Below are 22,824 nucleotides of genomic sequence, written 5' to 3'. Positions count from 1 at the left end.
CCAGTCAAAACAAGGGCACAGCTGAATGAAATCAAAACTCTGTCAAAATGGATCTATTAGGTCACCCAAGATCTGCTTCACCTTAGTGTCTGCAGAACAGACACTAACAGAGAATGGGAAAAAACCCCTAAGTTTTTGGAATACCAAGTTCAATAGCATTGATTGGTAGGAAATGATGTTGATACCCTACCTTGGAAGGCACTGCCCAGGAGTTGTGCCAGGGCAGTGTAAACCACTGTCCAGTACTTCAGAAAGAGGTAGGATGGCCAGGACTGTTTTCACATGAAGAGAGCAAGCCTCATCTAACTGCTTTAAGAAAATAAATTATGTTCCTTTCAGAGATTTATTGGTGGAATCTAATTAAAGTACTGCAGAAAAGGAACTAAAAAATTCCCCATAAGTGGATTTGTTTGCTGGCAATTTGATATGAAATCAGGGGACTAGGAACAGCTGATCAGCCATTTATTTATTTATTTATTTATTTATTTATTTATTTGTTGTGTTTTGTTTTAAGAGATTAGGAACTACAAAATGCATATTACAGACTTCTGGCATCATTAGCAATTTCTCCAGCTTTATTTTCCCTGTCACTCTGTAATGAGTAATGAACTAAGCTGGTACTTCAGCCAGCTTAACAAGCTATTACTTTTTAAATTGCAAGTCTCCCAATATGTCCTTTTCCTTATTATTAATTTTAAGTAACTCTTATTTTTAATGCTGTATTTCTGTTCCTTATGAATTTTGCATAATATTTGTATTCACATGCCTTCAGTGCTCCCAGTAAAGATGCAGTGATTAGATGCAGCTCTCTCTCACCAGCTGCCAACACATAAGAACAAAGGATGATCCCAGGCAATGAAAAGTCAGAAAAACTATGGTCAAAGTCACTATGGTCAAAGTCAGAAATCTACTTTAGGGGCAAGAAAGTATCAGAAATTCACTACTACATTGAAGTTGCTGAAATTCCTGAAAGGCACTTAAAATTTCATGTCTATTAACATCATTTGTAATTGAACTGCTGAGAGTAGTGATGAGAGCGAACCAGAAATTTATCTTCCTTGAAAGCTGTCTCTGGCCACTTGGCTATAAGGAAGATGAGGTCGAATCACCGGTCCTGTTCAACTCAAATGCTCAAAGAGAGCATTATTGATGAATAATGAAGATTACTGAGATCAAAAGACATTCTGGTATGTGAAGAATTTAACGTAGTTTAATCAAAGCATGTGTTTTGTGGTAAATGTAGGGCAGAATGATGAATGCAATATCACATGCTCATGTTTGCCATTTCCCATAAAGTAAGAATAGATGTTGTCCAGCAAATGCAGAAGTTCATTTTTTCAATGACAAAGGAAAATACTTGGAAATTAACCTACTTGTCCTTATTATTTTAATGGAGATTGAAAAACAATTTGTAAATGTGAATTTTGGGATCTCTCTTCTTTTTCCAAAGGCTTTTGCATTGAGGTTAGTTGGGCTTCTTGAGTCTTCTTCAATTCCTGGACATAATAAAGGTCATATTAATGTGTTAAGAATTAATATACTTGTGGGTTTTGGAAGATGTTTTCTAAATTATATTATATCACTGTGTGCTCTACAGTTTACTTTGCCTCTCAGAAGTAACCCTGACAGAGATTAGAATAGGTGAATTACTGGTCTAATTTGAAGGTTCCATTTCTAAATGCGTAGTGAAGCTATCAGTGAAAAAAGAAGTCTTTCTATAAATACCACTGAATTAAAGGCCAAGACTTCTGAAAACAGTTGGTTTTGGATGCTTCTTTTTTGTTGTCATGGATCTTCTTTGATGGGCATTGATATCTCAAAAATAAGGCACTTACATCTTGAATGTTGCATAAAGTTATGGTGCCTCTCACCTCAGAAAATGCTCAAACAGCTGTAAAATGTGCAGAGAAGGGATTCAGGAGGATCTGAGACAGGGAATGAGCTCCTGATGCAGGGTAGTTAAGTAGACTGGATCTCTTGAGTCTAAGGAATGGGTGACTTGAGGAGGGACTTGACAAAATCTGTAAGCATAACATTAGGGGCTGATGGAAAAGGGTGAATAAGGAATGCTTTCTTGAAGAATATATGGCTAAGTGTGTGGATGTTGTTGTCACGGAACATACTGTAGGCAGCAGGAGCTCAGAAAGGAGAAAATCAGGACTAAAACCTATTAAGGTCTGTGAAATAAGGAGACACTAAGAATCAGGATATGCTCTTTGGCTGGAGCTGGTGTGAGGCAGGGCCCTGGGGAAATGTCCCTGTGTGGTGCCTCTGTCCTTGCCTTGTCTCTTCCCTGTGGTGTAAAGTGTGGTTAGAGATTCACTGTTGCTCTTGATAGAAAGTTGTTCTGACTTGCAGCCATTTCTGAGTAAAATATCAGCCTCTCGCCTCTTGAGAAAAAGGCTGTGTAAAAACATCACCATTTAGGCACAAAAAAATTGATGGTTTCAAATCCCTCTCTACACTTCAGGACCTAAAATGCCAGTTTTTAGAACATTAATTGTAAAGAATGTATAGGATATCACCTTGCTCTCTGTCTGACCTCAGTAATATGGCATAGCTTGTAGATTAAGGTATTATTTTCTGCAGGAAGAAGGATTGAAACTTAGCCATTATTTGCGTAAAAGAGAATTCTTCATGCCAAGTGACAGTGTTTAGGTGAGTGATGCCATCTTATTTCTTGTTATGAGTGTAAGTGTAATCCCATCTAAATATGGTTCTGCGGGATGGAGCTTAACGATTGCAGAGAGGAGTCATTACAGACGATCAAGTAAATAGAATGTATTTAGAAGGAAAAAAAGCTTACCAGCTTGAAGAGTTATTTACCCAATGGCTTAGTGCATGTAGGCAGAGAAGTGGTTATTCTGTCAGGCTTCCTATGTACCTGTCAGAGTGTTTTCTGCTCCACACTATACATATTTATACTGTATGACTGAAGATTCATGCGAAGGAGCTATTGCCAGCTGTGATATGTATGTGCTTTCTCATGACAGGAGTATCTTTTTAAATAGGAAAGCAACTCTTTAAAATATGCAAGGCACAGACTTATCTTTCACACCTGTGATGGATTGACCTTGGCTGGATGCCAGGTGCCCACCAAGCTGCTCTGTTACTCCTCTTCACAGTTGGACAGGGGAGAGAAAATATAATGAAAGGCTGGTGGATGAAGACAAGGACAGAGAGAGCTCACTCACCAACTGTAATGATCAACAAAACAGGCTAAACTTGGGGAAATTAGTTTCATTTACTGCTAATCAAACCAGATTAGAATAATCACGAATAAACCCAAACCTTTAAACTCCCTTTCCCCCTGCCTTCCCTTCTCCCTGAGCTTAAGTTTATTCATAATTTTCTCTCTCTTTTCCCTCCAGTGGCACAGGGGGATGGGCAGTGGAGGCTGTGGTTGGTTCATCACATATTGTCTTGCTGCTCCTTCCTCCTCACGGAGAGGACTCTTCATACTCGTCCCCTGCTCCAGCATGGGTCCCCCATGGGGTCACAAGACCTGCCAGCAAACCTGTTGCAGTGTGGGTTCCTCTCTCCATGGGACCACAGGTCCTGCCAGCAGCCTGCTCAAGTGTGGGTTTTTCATAGGGTCACAGTGTTCTTCAGGCATCCACCACCCACCGGCATGGAGTCCTCCAGAGGCTGCAGGTAGATCTCTGCTCCTCCATGAACCTCCATGGGCTTCTGGGGCACAGCTGCCTCACCACAGGTTTCACCACAGGTTGCAGGGGAATCTCTGCTGTGGTATCTGGAGCATCTCCTCCCCTCCTTCTTCACTAACCGGGGTGTCTGCAGGGCAATTTCTCTTCCTAGTCTCCCTTTGGCTCCCATTGCATGGGGTTTTCCCCCCTCTTCTTAAATCTGCTATCCCAAAGGCACTACCATCATCACTGATGGGCTCAGCCTTGTCCAGTGGTAAGTCCATCTTGAAGCTGGCTGGCATTGCCTCTATGGGACATGGAGGAAGCTTCCAGCAGCTTCTCACAGAAGTCATCTTTGTAGCCCCCTGGCTACCAAAACCTCGCTGCACAAACTCAATACAACACCTTTATGCAAACAGGAGAAAGGAGGGTGGGAGGTGGAGAGGGAGAGTTACTTGAGCAGTTCTTGTGAGAGTTCCCAGCTCTGTTCACTCTGGTTTTCCCTCAGGCTAACAGAGCTTTCCCTGTACAGCACCCAACAGCCAAAGTGCGTAGGAGAGTCAGTCTGCCAGCAGTACGTGCTCAGAAGATGGACCCTTGGACTGATGTGTTGCTGAAGGATTCTGGTTCTCACCCAGCCCTGTGAAGTTAAGTAACTTGCCTAAGTATCAAACAGGGAGCATGTTCCAAAGACAGCTTTCATACAGGATTTGAGTAGGGTGAGCAGGCAAGTGCTTGTTTCAGGTTTGCTGTTGGATGTAGGCAAAGTAACCTCGGCACAGCAGAACTGCTGACATTGGAGATCTAAGTACTGACATTGATCCCAAAGGCTCTAAGGAGTGCTTGCCCTGGCGTCTCTCCTTTCATCATTTTCCTGTACTTTCCTTAGGTCATTTGACAGGCTGATCTGCGTTACAGCCTCTGCTGCAAAGAACCTGAAGTGGTAGGAAGAGTTGTGAATCTGCACAGAGTGTTGTCAGCAGGGTTGTATTTACAAACTTGCATAAACACTTCTCCATATTTTTCCTGAGTACAGACACTCTCTTTGATCTCAGACTTTGCAGAGAACTTAAATTCATTCCGATGGAGAAAAATACACAAATGAGAAAAATGGAAAAATATCTACTTATCCATAAGACAAATCAATAGGGGTCATTAGTAATAACAATTTAGCTTTGCTCTGATGCTGGCAGAGGCAATCTCTTTATCTCCAACCTAGATCACAGTGAAATTGGAGGCACAGGGCTGCACTGTGGGTGACAGTGACAGCAATCCGCTGCCTGGGAAGCTTGGTTGAAAAAGCAGCCTTAGAGGTGTACATGCTGCGTCCAGACTGGCTCTGGCCAGTTTTCCCACCTGCCACTGCCTCCTGTTACTGCAGGGTTGTGTTAATATTTGTATTTATTGACTTTCTGACCAGATATTTAGATACTGGTACAGACTCCCTTCAGTGCTGCTATCTCTGATGAGTTACTTGATGTATTTCAAAGATTTTTAGAGCCAAAGAATATATATTTTAAAGTGTGCTTTTGATCAGGGAAGCAACTAAGTAAAAATAACTCCATTCTGATTTCCGAATGGTTCCCTGGTGGATTTTCAAGACACTTGATTATTTTGACAAATAGAAATCTTTATGCTGCTTCTCCCTGCAGACCTTATAAAACTATGGAAGAGTGGCCTGCAGTCTTTCCTGGCTAGAGCATCTGATATTTTAACTCCTAGGCACAGTCCTGAATATGGAATTGAGAGTCTTTATTACCTGTGCTGCTGTTAGAGACAGGAGAAATGTAGCATGATTTTTCCAGTCCCAAACCAGTATTTCTGAACTGTCAGGGAAGAAAGAGTCCATCACTGAGTTGTAAGCTGAGCAATAACAGAATGAGTGCAGGCTCTCTGCTGTCACTTCCCTATAAGCTGACTGCTCTGGTGGTGGGCTCCTACTGACAGCTGAGCAGGAGGCTCTATGCTGTGCTTTTTTTCACTCCTGCCACATACTGGTTAGGCATGCTGAGGCTTAGCTGCTGCATTGCTGATTTGAGATGGAGCTCAAATGTAAAATCTCAATTTCAGCCTGGATTTCAAGCCCTGTGAACCTGAGACTCCTTTGATATGAAGGTTTTTGTTTGAAATCCAAGTGAGACACAGCTGTAATGTCCAAAAGCCGTATGAGTCTTGGTGTGACCCTTCTGGCTTTCTGTGAGCAGGGAGGCACTTGTGTCTTGTTGGCAGTAAACCTGAATCCAAAACTTCCTGAAACTATTAATAAGTGCTCATTTAATGTGTCTCTGGAAACAGAAGTTTGGGGTTTGTTTTTCTTCCCTCTACTGATTAAACAAGTTGTTCCTGAAAATTCTGTGGGAGCTGAGGAAAGCCAGGGCTGTGAATCCTATTGTGGATTAAGCTGAGTCAAAACTGTAACTGAAAGTGCAAATCAGGTCAAAATGCTGTGAAGTAGATGTGGAGAGGACCTGTTTGCTTTCGTTTTATCTTGTGCTGCCCCTAAACTCTGAACTCAGAAACTGGTTGGCAGCTTGTTCATCAACATTTGGGCATAAGAGAGATCCATGCCTCTTGCTCATCCAAACTACTTCTTAAGCAGCATTTCCTACAGCTGGTCAGGAATGGCTTTTTATTCTCATGTGCAGCCTCAATATAGGTCAAATGAATTTTCATTTAAATTTTCTGTCCTAGGCTTTTCTTTTGGAGAAGATATGAGCAAAGGGGTTTTTTGTTAAACTAAATCTAAAAGCTTCCTTTTGTAACTGTGGCTTTATGCTTTGCTGTATTCAGATGCAAACCAGTAATTAAGTATCTTACACAATTTTTCTACCTCCCTCTAATAGATGGACTCTACTGCCCTGGAACTCTTGTGAACCACTATGTGCTTGTGAATATAAATCCACTTCAGACCATTATAGAAGCAGAAGGTCCATAATGCTGAGATGTGTGCTTATTACTTAATGGGTATTTAGTCTTTAGGGATTCTGACTGTCCTGATGCTGGGATTTGGAAATCTTCTGAGAGGAGACTTCCAGGTCTCAGCGTTCGGATGACACTTGGCCCCCTGTAGTAACTAGTGCTGCTTCAGGGAAATGGCCTCACTCATTTAAGGTGTATTCAGGGAGCAGACTTATGAAAGAAGAAAGACCAAAATAAAAGCCACTATTTTTCTAAAGGAGCCTCTGATTTGGGGTTTTTATTTTGCCATGATCCCAACAGCCTATACATCTGATTCTCAGTGATTCTTTAAACGCTTGGAACTATTGGATTTTTAGAGAAATCAAACTGATGACAGTTTTTCACTCGTATTACTAAATAAACATTTGAAAGGAAGGGGAGAGGAAGAGTTAAAGAAAATGGAGATGACATTACAGATTTGATTCTGTTACTGCTATTCGCTGGTATATTTTTCCTGCTAATTATAAAGAGTCCTTTTCAGTTTAGTACCACTTGTTTCAAGGTGGACATTAACAGCAAAACAAAAATAATGTGAGATACATTTGATGCCACCTAATTAGTTTAGCTGAAAATTCCAGTCAGAGACCAAGACCTCCTCAGACCAGGCTTTCTATACCTTTAATAGAAAATCAGTTCTTAACTCAAAAGAGTTTGCAGTAAAAGTGTCAGAGGAGAGAAAACCAACAAAAATGACAGATGGGAGAGTGTGCAAAGAAACAGCAAGCTAATTAAGATTAGCATAATAAGCAATGCAATGAGGTTATTGTAATGCTCAGTAATTACAGACAAGTAAGAAACTGATGGGTGGTGAATTTCTTATTTTCTGCTTGAAAGTAATTGAATTCTTTCCTGCTGTTCTCTCTGTGTGTAGGAGTGTATTTTCAAAGCCCCTTCCTGCTTTTTGGTGTGGTAACTTCACTACTTGAGCATGTTTCCTTGGGCTGCCAGATACCTGGTTTGATGGAAGCTGTACCTAGAACCATGGGTGCTCTCAGTGTGTAGAAAGCATTTCCCAGTACAGTTTCATACATCCTTTTGAGGCTTATGTTTCACTCTTTGCATGTTTTGCCTACTTATAAGTCGGTGTTTGTGAACATATGAAGAACCCGTTACTATTGGGAGAGTGAAATAGCTAGAGTAAGGATGCTGAGATAAATGCTGCCTACTCTGAATGCAGCCCTCCTTTCATAGTTGCATTTAGTGGTGTGGCTTGCCAGAGTGGTCTGCTCACAAGTCAGCAGGTCCAAGAAGGGAAGCCTGTCCAGTAAATGAGGCCAGGCTTGTGAGCGACTGCAATCAAAACATGCTCTTTACCTCCACAGACAGGAGGACAGATGGCTCTGGAGTTTATGAAATCAGGTAATAGTCTCTTGTTGAAAGAAGCACATTAAATGTGTCAATCAGCCACAACTTGGAAAGCCCCCATTTGACTACTTGAATAATCAGAGCAGGTTCTCCCAGGGCTGACAAGTTGAAAGTCTGTCATTGTTTTCTCCAGGGAGTATGAAGTACACGGTAGTAACAAACTAAGAGGGCATGTTTTTAGGAAGAAAATGAAAAGTACAGTGATAGTCCTTTCAGTATGTATGTCCCTGGGATGAATGTCCTTATATCTATATGCTCTGCTGTGGACCCAGCAAAGCCCGACCCCTGAAATCTCAAGTTCCTTCATTCAGGTTTTTAGTTGACCTTAGTTCCTTTGAAGTAAGATTGACCTGCACTGGTTTAGTGTCTTCCTAGTCTATGTGGCTATGCAAACTGTGCAGTTTTTTTAGCTGTGTGCTGGAGGAGTTTTTTGGGTTTTTTTTTCTTTTGAGAGAGAGAGAGGGAAGGCTGCTGTCCTCTATTTTTGGTTGTATTTTTGTTCATCTACCTGGTAAGTCCCAGCTCATTCAGTTATTAAATCAGAGACCTCAATGGTTGGAACTTCTTCTAGCTGCTGAGCTACTGCCCTTCACAAAAAGGAACATTTTCGGTAGTTCAGCAAAGTTACAGATAGAACAGGAGTTCTCACAGGAAGCCCCGTTGTCTCCAAGGCAGGAGTAATTTTCTTTTCTCTGGTAGCAGACTGTGTACTGGCTTCAGGTACCTGCCTGCCTGCTTACCAGCTCCCTGCAAGCTAGAGCTACATGAGAGATGCAGCACACATGCTTCACAGGGCAGAGTCATCTGAGAATTTCCTGCTACTGCGAAAACCACATCTGAAACATACTAGAGATTTTCCTTCTCACCTTCTGCCACATGAATATCTACTTTACACTATATTTACTTTACTTTTTTAGGACTCAGCTTGGGCTTGTTTTGTTCATGACATGAGTGTTGGGGTGCTGTGAAGGCACCCGAGTCCTTCACACAGCAGGCTGGGCAGGGGTCTGCCTGGGCAGGGTCTGCCTGGGCAGGGTCTGCCTGGGCAGGGCGCATCTCCACCTTAACCCAGTAAGGGAAGCAGGGCCAGGCTGGGGAGGGTTGTCAGGGTCAGCTGGGAGTCCAAATCATTGGACATGTGTGTGGTGATGAGAGTTGTCTGAAGTCCAGCTGAGAACACAAATTGGGGTCAGGACCACATCCAGTGACACTGGGCAGGTCCATAGTGGTGAGTGAAGCAGTTCTGAGGTCAAGTCAGGAAGATGGGATGCAGAGCAAAATCCAGATCAACACGGTCTGTTGCCTGGCACAGACAGGGCTGGAGCTGGAGACAGGCACGTCTCCACAACAGCTGGGGCAGCAACTGGAGGCTCAGGGCTGAGCCCCTTGGGCAGAGGGCTGGGGAAAGGCCCTAGAGGAGTCAGGGTGACTCAGATCTTGGCTTTGAACTTACTTTGCAGTGCTTTGTGTTGGAATAGCTCAATTTCACACTTTCTGTGCTTCACTGTCAGGAAGAGGAAAAATTCAAAGCAAATTGTGGAGCCTTTGCAGTTGGTACAAATGTACTTGTACAGTGCTACTCTCAGAGTGGGGAGGGGATCATTCCCCTACACAGACTGCGGGCTGGCCACATCAGGGTGTTGGAAAAGCTCTGCTGAGATGGACCTCGCATTGTCAGCTGGAAATTTATGTAGGTGATCTGCTGCTCAACAATCCACTTTCTACTTCTCTTGTCACAGCTGGGGTCGTATGACTGACAGAGCTCTTTTTCAGCCAGTTGGAGTTTGAGCATGGCTTTGAAATGCCTTCATGTGCTGCTGCAGCAGCAGTTGAAGTTGTTCCTCCATTTCCATTCATCATTCCTTCAAATGTAGGAATATTTATCTAGCAGCTGAAGCAGTGTTTCTGTGGTTTGCTGCAGGGGAAGTTGGGAGTGTGTGTGTATGTGTTGACCTACTGGGAATCCCTGGTAGCTTCATGCTGCTGTAGGTGTTGCCTGCTTTGGCTGGCTCTGAAGGCTGATTTGCTTTAGCTTTCCTTTTTTTTATTTATTTATTTATTTATTTATTTATTTATTTTTAAGAACCATTCAATATCTTCTTCCTATTCAATCTCTTAAAAAAACCACTCACTCCAGGTCTGTGGAAGAGAAAAATCAGCTATAAATTGATTGATCTCCTTTCAGAGTAGCTGCTTATGAGTAATTTTTCAAAGAATTTTGTGGGGGCGTGAGGAGACAGGGGCCATACCCACACTGTTTCTCTAGCACAGAGACATACTGGCCTTCTTCCAGAGTGAAGTGCTGACTTGTATTTTGTTGTGCCTTGAGATGTTTGCACAGGTGTTCCAAGTCTCAGGTGAAAGGATAACCTTGATAACCTTGAAAGAGACAGTCAGCTGCAACTTTCTTTTCCCTGTGCTGCCTACAAGCCCATGGCTGGACTGCATTCAATATTCTTCATTTTGAAAACATTACTCTTTCAGGGATCCCAAACAAATCTCACTTGTCTTCAGCATTTTTTTTTTTTTCATGTGAGTCGAAGAGCTGAGGGAAAAGTGACAGCCTGTTGCCTGTGAGCCTCTGCTCTTTAGTGCTTTTTCTTGATCCATCCTCAGGGTTACCAAAGAAAATCATCTTTATTTTGTTTTTTGGAAAGTAGAGACTTGTCACATCAAAATGTAACCTAAACCCATACTCACTCACTCAGTTCATAAGCAATGCACAGCAGTTGGTATGTGAGCTGTCTGAGCCCAGTGGCAGAAGCCAAAAACAGAAAGTAACCCAAGAATTCTGTCTGCCAAGAAGCCAAGGGGGGAGGATCCCAAACATGACTATTTCCCAACATCTACTGCAGAGGTGGAGAAGAAAACTGGGCAAGATCCATGGGTGGATCTGAAAGATGTTTTCTTGTGTTCTACAGGGTTTCTTTTGTTAAAGTAATTGTGCAATGAAGTCTACCTTGTATTAGCTCTAACCTGATGATGAATAATGTTTGGTAATGCAGTCTTGTTACACGTAGTCACAGGTCAGGTTGCATTAGTCATAAGAATCTCCATTCCAAGTCCAATTTAGCTATTGATTGGGAATAAAGAGCTAAAAAGCCTCCATCCATAGATACAATTTAAAATAAAAATGTTAAAGAGGATTGTTGAATAAGAACTGTACTTTCACTATCCCTATTCCTTCAGAGTCTTGAAATCATGCTAGTTTAACTGAATAATGCTACTGTGGTCCAGTGTTTTTATTGTCAGTGAGTGCTTTTAAATGGTTAACCTGTGCTCACCTGTTGGGCTTAAATTGCCCAGCTTAGGATGCCAGGCAAGCTCAGACCATCATGGTAAAATATGTCTGCCTCTGTGAAACAAAGTGGAATCATCCCATTTTCATTTTGTTGATTGCCTCAGGACTTGGTATCCTAAAATGCAAAAAGTTATACAGTGATGTTATTTTAGTTGCTAAAACATGAGGTAATGTTAAAATTATTTGCACAGAACATGGTCTGAGTGGTTTCAGAAGGAGGTGCTACTTGCTTTTGCAAAGTGCAAGATGCCCTATCCTTGTGGAGAGCTACAGTGGTACAGAATCTAATAGGCAGCTCTGGTGTTTTTGAAAGGAAAATTAAGTTTATCAACAGAAATATCATTGGGAGGGTTCTTTATGCTTCAGAGGCACCCCAAACCACATATCAGATACTACCTGCTGTATTTGGCTTTTCCTGCTTTATAGCACCTGTCATTTGAATTGGATGCTGGATCTTCGGCTAGATTTATGGGAATATTTTTCTACCTTTTATACAGCAGCAATGTTGCTTTCCCTTGTGAAAATAACTTTTCCCTCAAACATTTGCTCCTAAGAAGGATGCTTGAGGCACTTAACACCTGCCTCATTTTTGGGAATGGCTTTTATAATACTCTATTATTTTCTTTGGAGTGTGGAACTATTTTTTAAAAGGAAAAGGAGAAATTATAGCTGTGACCACTTCTAGTTGCAATGCCTGAGAGATGAGAATTTGTGCTTGTGTCTGATGGTATGCCGGAGGGAAGAACTTCAGCCCAGAGGCATCTTGAGAAACCAGAAGATATTCCAAGAGAGAGCCCTTAACAAGAAATGCAAAATTCCGCTTTCTTGGGAGGCTAGCTCTGGTACAGGCTGGGAACCAAATGTCTGAGTTGCTGTGCTGCTGTGAGGGCCTTCCAAGCTGTGAAGGATGTCAAGCTGAATGTTGGCCAACATGTGACCTAAATGTGAATAGGTGAACCAAATGCTGGGCTGCATTTGAAGGACTGTGGCTACCAGATTCAGGGGAAAATGTCCGTCTTCACTTGAGACTGGTGAGGCTTTGCCTGGCATGCTGGGTCCAATTTTGGGTCTCTCTTAAAAAGGAAGGACCCACAGAGACATACTTGGGTAGGTAGGAGCTGAGCATATGAATTGTGGGCAGAGTTTGAGAGGAATGGGTTCGTGTACTCTGCTGAGGTCAAGAAGAGGACTAATCAAATAACAACCCTGTCGTGGTTTTAAAGCAGTAACTAAAAAATTACTAGAAAACTTACTTATTTCTTGCTGTGAGATGTGGCTTAGAACAAGAGCAAAACAGGCTTAAAACTTAAAAGGAATAAAGAAAGTTTATTAACAAAAACTATAAGAATAAGGAAACCAGAATAAAACTTCCAGAAAACCTTTGTCTCCCCCACTACCCAACCATTCCCTTGTTCACATGACAACATAGAGACAAAAAAACCTTGGTGTTTAAAACAGTCCCAGTTCTTGCTAGAGTCTTCTCATCAGTCTTTGTAGAGAAACAGAAGTCTTCTTCTGCTAATTTATAGAGTTTTTCACAAGAAAACTAATTTTCTTCATAGCTTTCTATTTCTCTGATGCCAGCTGCCTGAAAATCTGTTCACTCCTCCCATTTCACATCACTCTGAGGTGTGTTATGGGTCATGAGTCTAGGGATGTTATTTTAAGGATGAGTTATTCAAAGGCAAAAGTTCTCTTCATTTGTCTCTGTGAGCCTCTCTGGAAACAGAAGTTTTCTCTTTGCCTCTACAAAGCTACAAATCTTCAACTGTTACTTCTCTCTCTCTCTCTGTTTCAGCACCTCACTGTATCACAACTACTTTACTTTTTGGTCAAAATCCACACTTTGAACTACTCTACTCCTCCTTATATACTCTGTCATGAATTAAAGGAGTTTTTTCAGAACACTATTGTCCATCTCTATAGCTTTAACAGAAAAATATTTCCGCTTATTAAAGCATCTCCTTATTCTCTACCTCTTCTGAAGCTTAATTCCTCTCTTTACCATCTCTGATAGTTTATAAAGTCTCTTTACATGTTGATTACTCTCTCTTTCTCTCTCTGGAAAAAAAAGATTAATCTGCAAGTCTCATTTGGGTAATGAAAGGGTTAAAATCTTTCCCAGGCTTTGTAGATGGTTCTGTGATCTCTGCCGGAGCAGCACCTGGAGCTGTCTGTGATGGAAGATTCTTCATGGCTTCATGATTCTTCTGCAGAGTGTGGTCACTGTCTCAGCTCGCCGCAGGTCAAGGGCTTTTTCCTTTCTTTACTCGGCAGTCTCTGGTGAATTCAGTCACAGCAAAAACTGCAGCCGAGCCAGGGAGCGGCCTGGCCCGGCCAGAGCCCGGGGCAAGCGCCGCAGGCCCCATCTCCCAGCCAGGAGCCGCAGCAGGCCCAGCCCAGCCCCTGCCTGGGCCGCATGGCCTGGGCAGAGGAACGGGAGGCCAGCTGGAGCTCTGGTACCTTTCACAGCAGGAAACAAAGAGACAAAGAAATTCCCAGGCTTAGGTCTTAAGGTGGTGTTCACAGGTTGATCTCACTTTTCAATGGTCAAAACTGCTGTCAATTCTTAGAAATGGCCAGTAGTTGGCTGGGAGAAAAACTCCCAGCAGCCTCCAGCAATTTTAACTTCTTTGGGTGTTTCTCTTTGTTTTCTTAAATGCTAATCTGTCACAAACCCACAACTACTTAAAGGGAATAAAAAAAATGACAGAGCCAAACCCTTCCCATTAATTGCAGGTGGTGGGTCAAGGGTGCGGTGACCAGAAGTGGGAGCTTGGAAGCTTCAGCTACTTAAGATAAATTTTTTCACTGGTTTGGTATTGCAGCTCTCTAATAGCACTGTAATAGTACCAAACTGCAGCTTGGTCCTGAGCTCTGGAGATCACATATCTCCATTCTTGGAAAACAACACTGGCCTAGAGACCTGCAGAGTGCCAGCCAGCACCTCTGCAGTCTGTGCAGCCCCCAGTTCACGGACAGCCCCCTAATCCGCGGAGCTGTGGTGAAGTGGGAGAGCAGTGTCACTGGAGTCGCGCTCAGCTTGGTGTCCCAGAGCACTCAACTGCTCAAGGTGGGTCATGGATTTGGCTGGTAAAAGAGTGAAGGTTTATGTTTATCTCTTGGCATTTCCCCCATTTATTTGACACGAGCCATGCTTGTTGCTGCCTTTGGATGAGACTTCATTAAAAGCACTCATTAAAAAATAGACTGTACTGATCTAGAGTTCCTTGACTGATCTGAGAGTGTGCCCTGCTTCCACTTCTTGCCATCAGCTGTCATTTTGCTTTTAATTAAATTTGGGGTTTATATTTTTAAATTTTTTTTCTCTCCCCTTCCCCCTCCCCTGAGAATTTCATGTCTGTACCAGAGGGCTGAGTTTCTTCTGGGCTTTAAAAAGCACAAAGTTATTAGCTGATACATAGCGTTTTCCGCTGGCTATAATAAACTGTGGTTTCTGTTATTCAGTCTCTAAAGTTTTCTGGACTTCAGTGCTTCTTGAAACTTCCAAGAGACTTTCTGGTTCAGTGATGGAGTTTAGAGAGTGCCTTGCCTTGCTTTAGTGGCTGTGCTCAAGTATTTAATGGTGCTTGTGACCAACGATTTCAACTGAAGCAAAAATCAGATTTTCTGGTTAGCCTGGCTGGTTCTCAGTTGGTTAGACTACTAATGCACTCAAAGATAAAGTGTATCTTTAACAAAAATAAATAGGACCTTATTCTCTGCTTGGTTAAACTTCCACAGCGTGGTTGATTTCAGTGAGGTCATGATGGTACAAATCACAGCATCCTTTTAGGTCTTTTTAGCTCTGTATTGCATGTTGGATGGCATAGTGGGGAGCAGAATCTTTATTATTGTGGAGCAGTTGCTGGAGTCCATCAGGTGGAGGAATTTGCTGCATTGTTATTAGGTGGATTAAAAATTATTGAGAGAAATGCAGGTAAGTGCTAATAAGCAGAAACTTGATATGACTTAGGTCTGCTGTTTACCATTACCAAGTTTTTATAATTTCTTAAAAAATAATTTATATTATTTGATATCTGGAAGAGTATTATTTGTTCCATTAAGTATCTGGAAGAAGTCATTAGGAAGACAGAAATTCTGAGGTCCATTCAATAGTAAGGAAGATAAAGAAATATTTTAAAGGAACTTGGAAGAGTGAATAGGAGTAAAAATGAGAATGAAATTAATCATGGCAGAATCAAAGTGAATATGTCTGATAAAATAATTTGCACTGATATTTGAAGGAAATAAGTAATTTCAGAAGTGGTAAACAAGACAAATCAGATGGTGCGTGTCTACAGTATGTTATGACAATAGAAAGCACAAGCAGCAGTGCAGGCAGGTTTTGTTGAGTAATGATTTTTTTGTTATTTATAATAAGAAATATATTAATTTGTTCTTTATAATAATTGATTTGTTGAATAAATAATAGCAAATCATCTCATAATCAAGCAGTCATGACTTCTCCTTTATCTGCCTTTCAAGTAAGATCTATCAGATTTGGTGCGGAACTCTTTGGTACCACTGGGCTTTCATATATCTCATGTAAAATTATGGGAGACAAACTGGAGGGTCAGAAAAAATATTGTGGTAGTTGTGAGCAGCATGGTTTAAGAATCTGGTAGAATATGTTGAAGGAAAACAAGTATTGTAACATGAAGGATAAAATTAAAGAAGAGGGAAAGGAATTCTTTAGGCATAAATGAATGAGTTTTAGAAAGCATGAGTTACTGGGGAAAAAATCTCCTTTTCCTTTGCAAAAGTCTTAGTGGTGTTATCATGGTAAAATGAAGCGGTATGAGAGGTAAAGTGTATTTAACAATTCTGCAGAACCTGGGAAATCACTTAGGGTGAATTAAATAGTTTGTGCAAAGTGAGTTCAATGGCAAATTTCAAAATGAATGCAGCAGCTAAACCTCAGAGAAGAGTAAACAAATGTAAGATGCATACCTTGCCATTTGCACATACGGATTCATTCTAAATTGAGTCTTTGTTTCTGACTTTTGACTTGAGGGCACTAGGTCTTGCCTTTCCATGAAGAGGCAAAAGTAATTGCAGATCATTTTCCAGTCTGGAACACTGTGACCTACCTTCTATAGATTCAGTAACTTAAAATAACTCCCAGCTCATTACGTGCACTTTAGTGCTGTCCCAGTCTGAGAACACTTCTTGGTCTCCACAAACTCCAAAGAGGTGCTTGCTGCTGCATTAAAATCATCACATTAGCACTTGGCATTTATCCTGAGTTCTCATGAATTTTCATGCACTGAAAAATGTCTAGGAGGTGTCAGTCTACTAAAAGTATAAATATTTTCTACTGAGACCAGATGATGTGTTACAGCTTCGCTTCACATAAACTCTTCCTCTACATTCTTTATGTAGTGTGGTTCAGAATGAGTGTGAAAGGGGCTAAGAGAATTAACCAGCTATTCTTCATGGTTTCTGCATTTAATCTTTCAGTTTATGATATTAATCATTAAGTTTCTTGGACATACAGAAGGTTCAGAATACTACCAATTTTTGCTCTGACAGACAAAAAGTATGTGTAGGAAGTCTGAAGTTTAGAGCTATAATTTAGGCATTGTGTATAAATAATTTCATTTCACGTTGGACCTCATTCTGCCTTATGCCTGTGAGATTTCTGTATTGCTATTTTTTATTTGTCCACCCAACTTTTCAAAAATTGTTTTGTCATTTCATTCAGCATTTGTCATTTTCATTTCAGCATATTTCATAGTTTCTCCTATTCAGGGAGCCAGGTCTGTGTCCAACTGAATTCTGTGTGAGGTACTGAATGACTCCAGCAGAATCCAGCCTAAAGAATGGAGGCAACCTCAGGGCCTCCATCAGCACAAATGACATTCCCCTGCCGAAATATTTGCATTGCCACTCTGGAGCTGATTGCTTGAGGAAGACGTGTTCTCAGCTGCCTTGAACTGCAGAACAACAGTGAAAGATAATCAGTTACAGAATTGCAACTGGATTCAGAAGGATCTCTGGGGATTGTACAGGTGAGCTGAAAGCAGGTCTTAGTAGATGAGGTTATTCCTATCCTTGTCCAGTCAAGTTTTAAATATCTTCAAAGATAGAGCTCAGGCTCTGTGTGAGCCTTTTCCTGTGGTTGATTACTCTCCAACAAATTAATTTGTCTTTATTCTGTAAATACATGTCTGCAAAAAAAATGATGCAGAGAAAAAGTTTGGTCAGAGGCATTTGAAAATCTAATGAAAGCAGAATGACTTTCTTGCTCTTATCATTCCCTGCTATAAACCAGTAGTAACAAGCTGGCTATGAGGCAGTAGGAAATGTCACAATATTCACAATATCTTCATTAATTCATTGCTGTGAAATGGTCTTTTTGTTCCATCACCATTTATCTGGATGAAGGAGTTAAGAAAAGGTCTTGGATGGTTTTTACAGTCAATATATTTTTTCCCATCCATTCTACAGAATCACCTAGGGGAGAAAGCTCTTGCAGCTTATATCTGTTGAGACAGAATCAGCAAAAACAAAGTGTTCTCCACAGTATGAGAACCTTCCCCCTGATTGTGGGCAAATCATTTGAATTTGATGTATTAGCCTTTTCATGGGTTTCACACTGCTTGGAGTTTGTTTGAAGTAGTTGTTGTCTTTATATCTATTGACATAAAAAATAAACAGTGGAGCATCTAATCTGATCTCCTGTATATCTCAGCGTGAGGAATTTCACCAGAAAGCTCATGCTTCTGTAAGTAAGCTGTGAAGTGCCTGAGGCAACATGGTGGGAGGCCTCTAGGTGTCTTGCATTTGCAGTTTCTCAGTGGCCCACAGGAACAGGGGGTGCCTGATCTAATTCCCTCAGTCACTCCCATTTCCTTATTGTCCTTGTTCAGTCATTTCAGCAACTTGCTTTCTCCTTCCTTTGCAGACTCTTGGACAAATCCTGAAGTCTGTGGCTTTCGCTTATATCTCCACTTTACATTAAATGGCCTTTCTTTTCACACAACTTAAAAAGATCTGCTTGCAAACCTGTTTAATTAAATTGCTTGTTAAGCCTGATTAATGGTATCTTTAGCTTGTGGAATTAACTGGGGTTTAGGTCTCACGTACATTACTTCATTAGCATTCACCATTTTGTCTAAAAAGTGTTAAGCCTGCATTATTATAGAGAAGGATCCACTGTTGATTTTATGTGTGATCCTGTACAGCATAAAATGTTCCTGGTAAGATGGAGACTTGAAACCCACAGCCAGAGATGAGAAATAGAAAAACTGAGGATGACTCTTACCAATACCGAAAACCAGCACTTAGGTGCCAGGTTTCTTGCTGGCTGAGGCGAAGGGAGAAAGGAATCATATGAGTAGAAGAAATTAAGAATCGTTAATTAAAGCCAAATAACAAAAACAAACAAGCAAAAATCCTTGAGCTATTATCTCTGATCTCTATATATGCTTTCTCTTTATTTTTTTTCTAGGATTTCCCTACTGCCCTTACTCTTTTGCAAGATTTCTTTTTTTCCCTGAGATTTGCATTTAGAATTAAATTTTCCTTCCTTCTCCCATGTGCATGCAGGAAAGAAAACATTTTTATTGCTATAGCTGGTAATATCTGCTCATCAGTAGGATGTGAAAGGCCTTTCATATTTGGTTTGCTATTTTTTGTTTCCCCTGCTACCTCTCCTCTGTGAATGTCAGATTTTCAGCTGCCAGAGAGAGCTGGTGGAAGAGAGTCTGCTTGAGGGAATTGTGACGTGGATTAGGATTGAATTCTGCATGCTAAAAACTACCCTGCAACCCTGGTAAAAATCTCTCCAGGTCATTTCCAGTGCTGGAGTCCCTTCCCTTGTCTACTGCCAAGAGTAGCACTGGAAGAGATGGCATAGCTTATAAAACCAAATGTGTTCTCCAACTCATACAGGATTTTGAAATTGTATTTCTGTTCTGGAAAATAGCTGTGTAAAAGGTACATGACTGTATTTCTTGGACTGTGTTGCTTTTGGCGTCAGAATTTGAGGTGTTGAATACAGAGACATTCTTTTCTTATCCATTTTAGGAGATTAATGTAGCAAAATGACAGTGTTGTCCTCATGGAATTTTCTTGTACTTGCAGTATTTTCTATTTTTTATAAAATCCCAACTTTTACATGTTAATATTTCAGAATATTAGTTTTTATTTTTTTCTGTGAACACATTTTAAACTTTCTTTTCCAGAGGAAAAAGTGTTACTCAAATATCACCCTTTCTAGAATCTCTCCAATGTTCTGGAATATTCAGACTCCCAACATTCAACAAAATAAATGCATCCTGAATTTTAAGCCAGCCTTACAGTTTTTAGGAGTTTCATTCCTGATTTCGCTATGTGTAAGATAAAAAGTATTTAATTGAGCTGGATTTTATTCCTTTTGTATCTACAGCGTACTAGAAATCTAGTGAGCAGACTCAACCAAAGTCAGTTATAAATCAGAAGCGACTGTGGGAGGTGGGGAGGTTGCCCAAAGATCATTTCAGGTGTATTGGGAAATTGTCAGGGCTGTCTTGTTACCACTTTGGTCAGCTACATGACTGATAATGTGAAGGATGAGTGGAAGGTGCTGTATATTATTAAACCTTTAAGGAGAAAATGTCCAGTCTTCCAGAATCAATTACCAACTGTCCTCTTGATTAAGAGAAGTTAAGACAAGTGGGGGTAATGTTGTGTCAGTTTTGTGACATGGTATTTCTTGACACAGTAGCAGGATGACAAATCCCCCTGGCCAGTTCCATCTTCAGCTGTAACCTGTTCCACACAGGGTAATGGTTGGAGACAGGAGAAAATAAATTCAAGGAAGCCCATAGTTGACACTGAACTTTAACATTAATAAATAATTTTAGCAGAGGACATGGGTCTGAAGTGAAGTGACCAGATGCTTTTCTTTGTGTTTATACACATTGGTTTTATCTTTCTGTAGCCACCTTGCATAGAAAAATACAATAATTCTTGGCCTGCTTGTTTTCTTTTACTATGTGATCCCTGGCTTAGACTCAACTGTTTCAGAGATTTGTTTGATCTCCACTACAGTGGCTGGGATCCCTGAATGTCATTAGGACAAATTCATCTCTCGGATTACCTACATGCCTTGTTGCTTTTGTTCTGCCTTCACTAACAAGTTTTGACAAGTAAATTATCAGATCAATAGCCCTTGTCAGACGAGGCTGATGGAGAAAACGGGAAGCGGCTTCAAAGCTCAAATGGTTTATTGTCTCAAGAAACATAGCAGATCTTCAGGGATGTTGAACCCAATTATCCATATCCTCCTTGGATAATGCTAAGATGTTTCAAGCTAATTACCCAGAGTTTACTCCAATCTGGATATGAATTTCATCTAGTTCTAATGAACTTTTATTCTTTACTGTGCTCATCTCAACTGAAGTGAATTTCACTTTTGAGTTAATGTTGGTTTTGTTTTAATTACATCGCAGCAGACTAATTGGATGGCTCGGGACTAGATGCTTAATAACTTGATATTGCATATTATTAGTGCTGTCATTTAATATTAGAGGATGAAAGAAAGTTATTACTAAGCACAGAGGTTTTGGAGCTTATTCTTCCAGGAGGAGCATCCTGGATTTTTCCACTACTTGGTTTGCTCTCCTTTGACTTAGTGGCTGGTAGAGCTCTTAGTAAAGTCTATAAAAAAATTCCCATTGATTTGAACAAAGCCTTTATAGATGCTGATTTAGGTCTTAATTTAGAAGAGTACTTTAGCAGGTGAATAAATAAGTTTTCCTATCAACAGAACTTAAGTACATGCTGAAAAAAAGCACTGAAGCATGAATCAAGACTTAAAAGGGTAATTTATTTAGAAATGCTTACCTTCCAACTTACCAGAAGAAAATAGTAAAGAATTTTAAGTGTGGGCTAACCTTTCTCTTTTAATTTTTACCTTGTACTCATGACTGATTTATCTTTCATATTTTTGCTTTGAGAAAATAGGGAGAAACCCCAAAACTCATTCCCAGTCTGTCTGCTACTTAATTCACCAACATCTTGTATTTTTCAAGTCTCCTTCTATTTTCCCTTACTAATTTTAATGTTGGTAGAGTGGCATTTGATCTATCTAAACTGAGTTGGGAGTATTACTGTTTAATTCACTAATTAAGAGATTTGTACCCACCAGCTTCAGAGAGATGGCTTGTGTTACACAGCTTGATGTGAGACCAGAATCTGGGCTTTGGGGTACAGGGCCTCCATTTGAGCTCAGTCTTGCATTTAGCAAAGCCCTGGCAGTGAAGTTTACCTTTGAGAACTGCCAGGGAGGTCAGTGGGACTGTTCATCTCCATCAAATTTAACAAGCAGAGATGTTTTTAAATAGGGTATTGTCTTTACAGAACAGGACTATATTCAGGGCCTGACTTTTGCATCTTCCAGTTAATTTCATGTCTTCAAATGATATCCAAGTGTTTATTGCCTCTGACAAAGCACATAATGATGTTCTTAACAGTTCCAATTGCTACTTCAGCATGCATCTCTGTGCAAAGTGCAGATCGTCTGAAGGGAAGGAAGCAAGTGAGAAGATGAAGCGTTGCACATTGCTATGCTCCCATCTTTGTTTCTTTAAATTTTATGTGGAAGTTTCATGGTTGTCGTGGTTTTAAACCAATAACTAAGAAAATTACTTACTTCTTGCTGTGAGATATGGATTAGAACAAGAGCAAAACAGGCATACAACTTAAAAGGGAAAAAAAAAGAAAGTTTATTGACAAACCACAATAATAAGAACACCAGAATAAACTTCCAGAAAAACCTTTCCATCCCCTATCTACCCACTATTCCCTTGTTCACATGACAACAGAAACAAAAACTCTGGAACTCTGATGGTTAAAACAGTCCCAATTCTTGCTAGTCTTTTCACCAGTCTTTATAGAGAAACAGAAGTTTCTTCCTGTTAATTTATGGAGTTTCTCACAAGAAAACTGTTTTTGTTATAGTTTTCTATTGCCCTAATGTTAGCTGCTCAGAGCTGCTATTATTAGAGTTCACTCTTCCCATTTTCACATCAGTCTGAAGTATGTATGGGCCATGAGTCTAGAGATAGCATTTTTAAGGATAAGTTATTCATAGGCAAAAAAAAGTCTTCTTCATCTGTTTCTGTGAGCTTCACCAGAAAACAGTTTTCTCATGGCCTCTCAGAGCTTCAAATCTCCCAACAGTTTTCTCATTGCCTCTCAGGGCTTCAAATCTCCCAGCACTTCACTATACTATAATTACTCTACTTTTTACTCAAATTTACACTTTGAACACTATTCCTCTCTAGATCCTATATCATGAATTAAAGGAGTTCTTTTCAGGACTTCATTGTCCATCTCCATAGTTTTAACAGGGAGATATTTCAGCTTAATTAAAGCATCTTCTTAATTCTCTACCTTTCCTGAAGCTTCTTTTCTTTCCTGTCACTGGTAGTTTATAAAGTCTCTTTTCATGTTGATATCTCTCTCTCTCTGGATAAAAAGATTAATCCGCAAGTCTCATCTGGGTAATGAAAGAGTTAAAATCTTGCCCAGGCTTTTGTAGATGGTTCGGAGATCTCTGCT

The 22,824-nt window shown here is 40.5% G+C and overlaps 1 protein-coding gene across 16 annotated transcripts in view; it reads left to right on the top strand.

Annotated features, from left to right (window-relative positions):
- TSPAN4 (tetraspanin 4) overlaps nucleotides 1-22,824 on the top strand; it is a 415,828-nt gene that overhangs the window by 255,949 nt on the left and 137,055 nt on the right. Inside the window, exon 1 of one of the 16 annotated variants that reach the window (XM_086895712.1) lies at nucleotides 16,653-17,285. The exons of the other annotated variants lie outside the window; for them this stretch is intronic. The gene's annotated coding sequence lies outside the window, so the exon portion shown is untranslated. Of the gene's footprint in view, nucleotides 1-16,652; nucleotides 17,286-22,824 lie in introns of those variants that run through there. 16 annotated transcript variants of the gene reach the window in all.

The sequence above is a fragment of the Cyanistes caeruleus genome, chromosome 6 (assembly GCF_971803275.1).
Source record: "Cyanistes caeruleus chromosome 6, bCyaCae1.hap1.1, whole genome shotgun sequence".
Taxonomy (NCBI): Eukaryota; Metazoa; Chordata; class Aves; order Passeriformes; family Paridae; genus Cyanistes; species Cyanistes caeruleus.
This window is presented reverse-complemented; position numbering and strand designations above follow the sequence as displayed.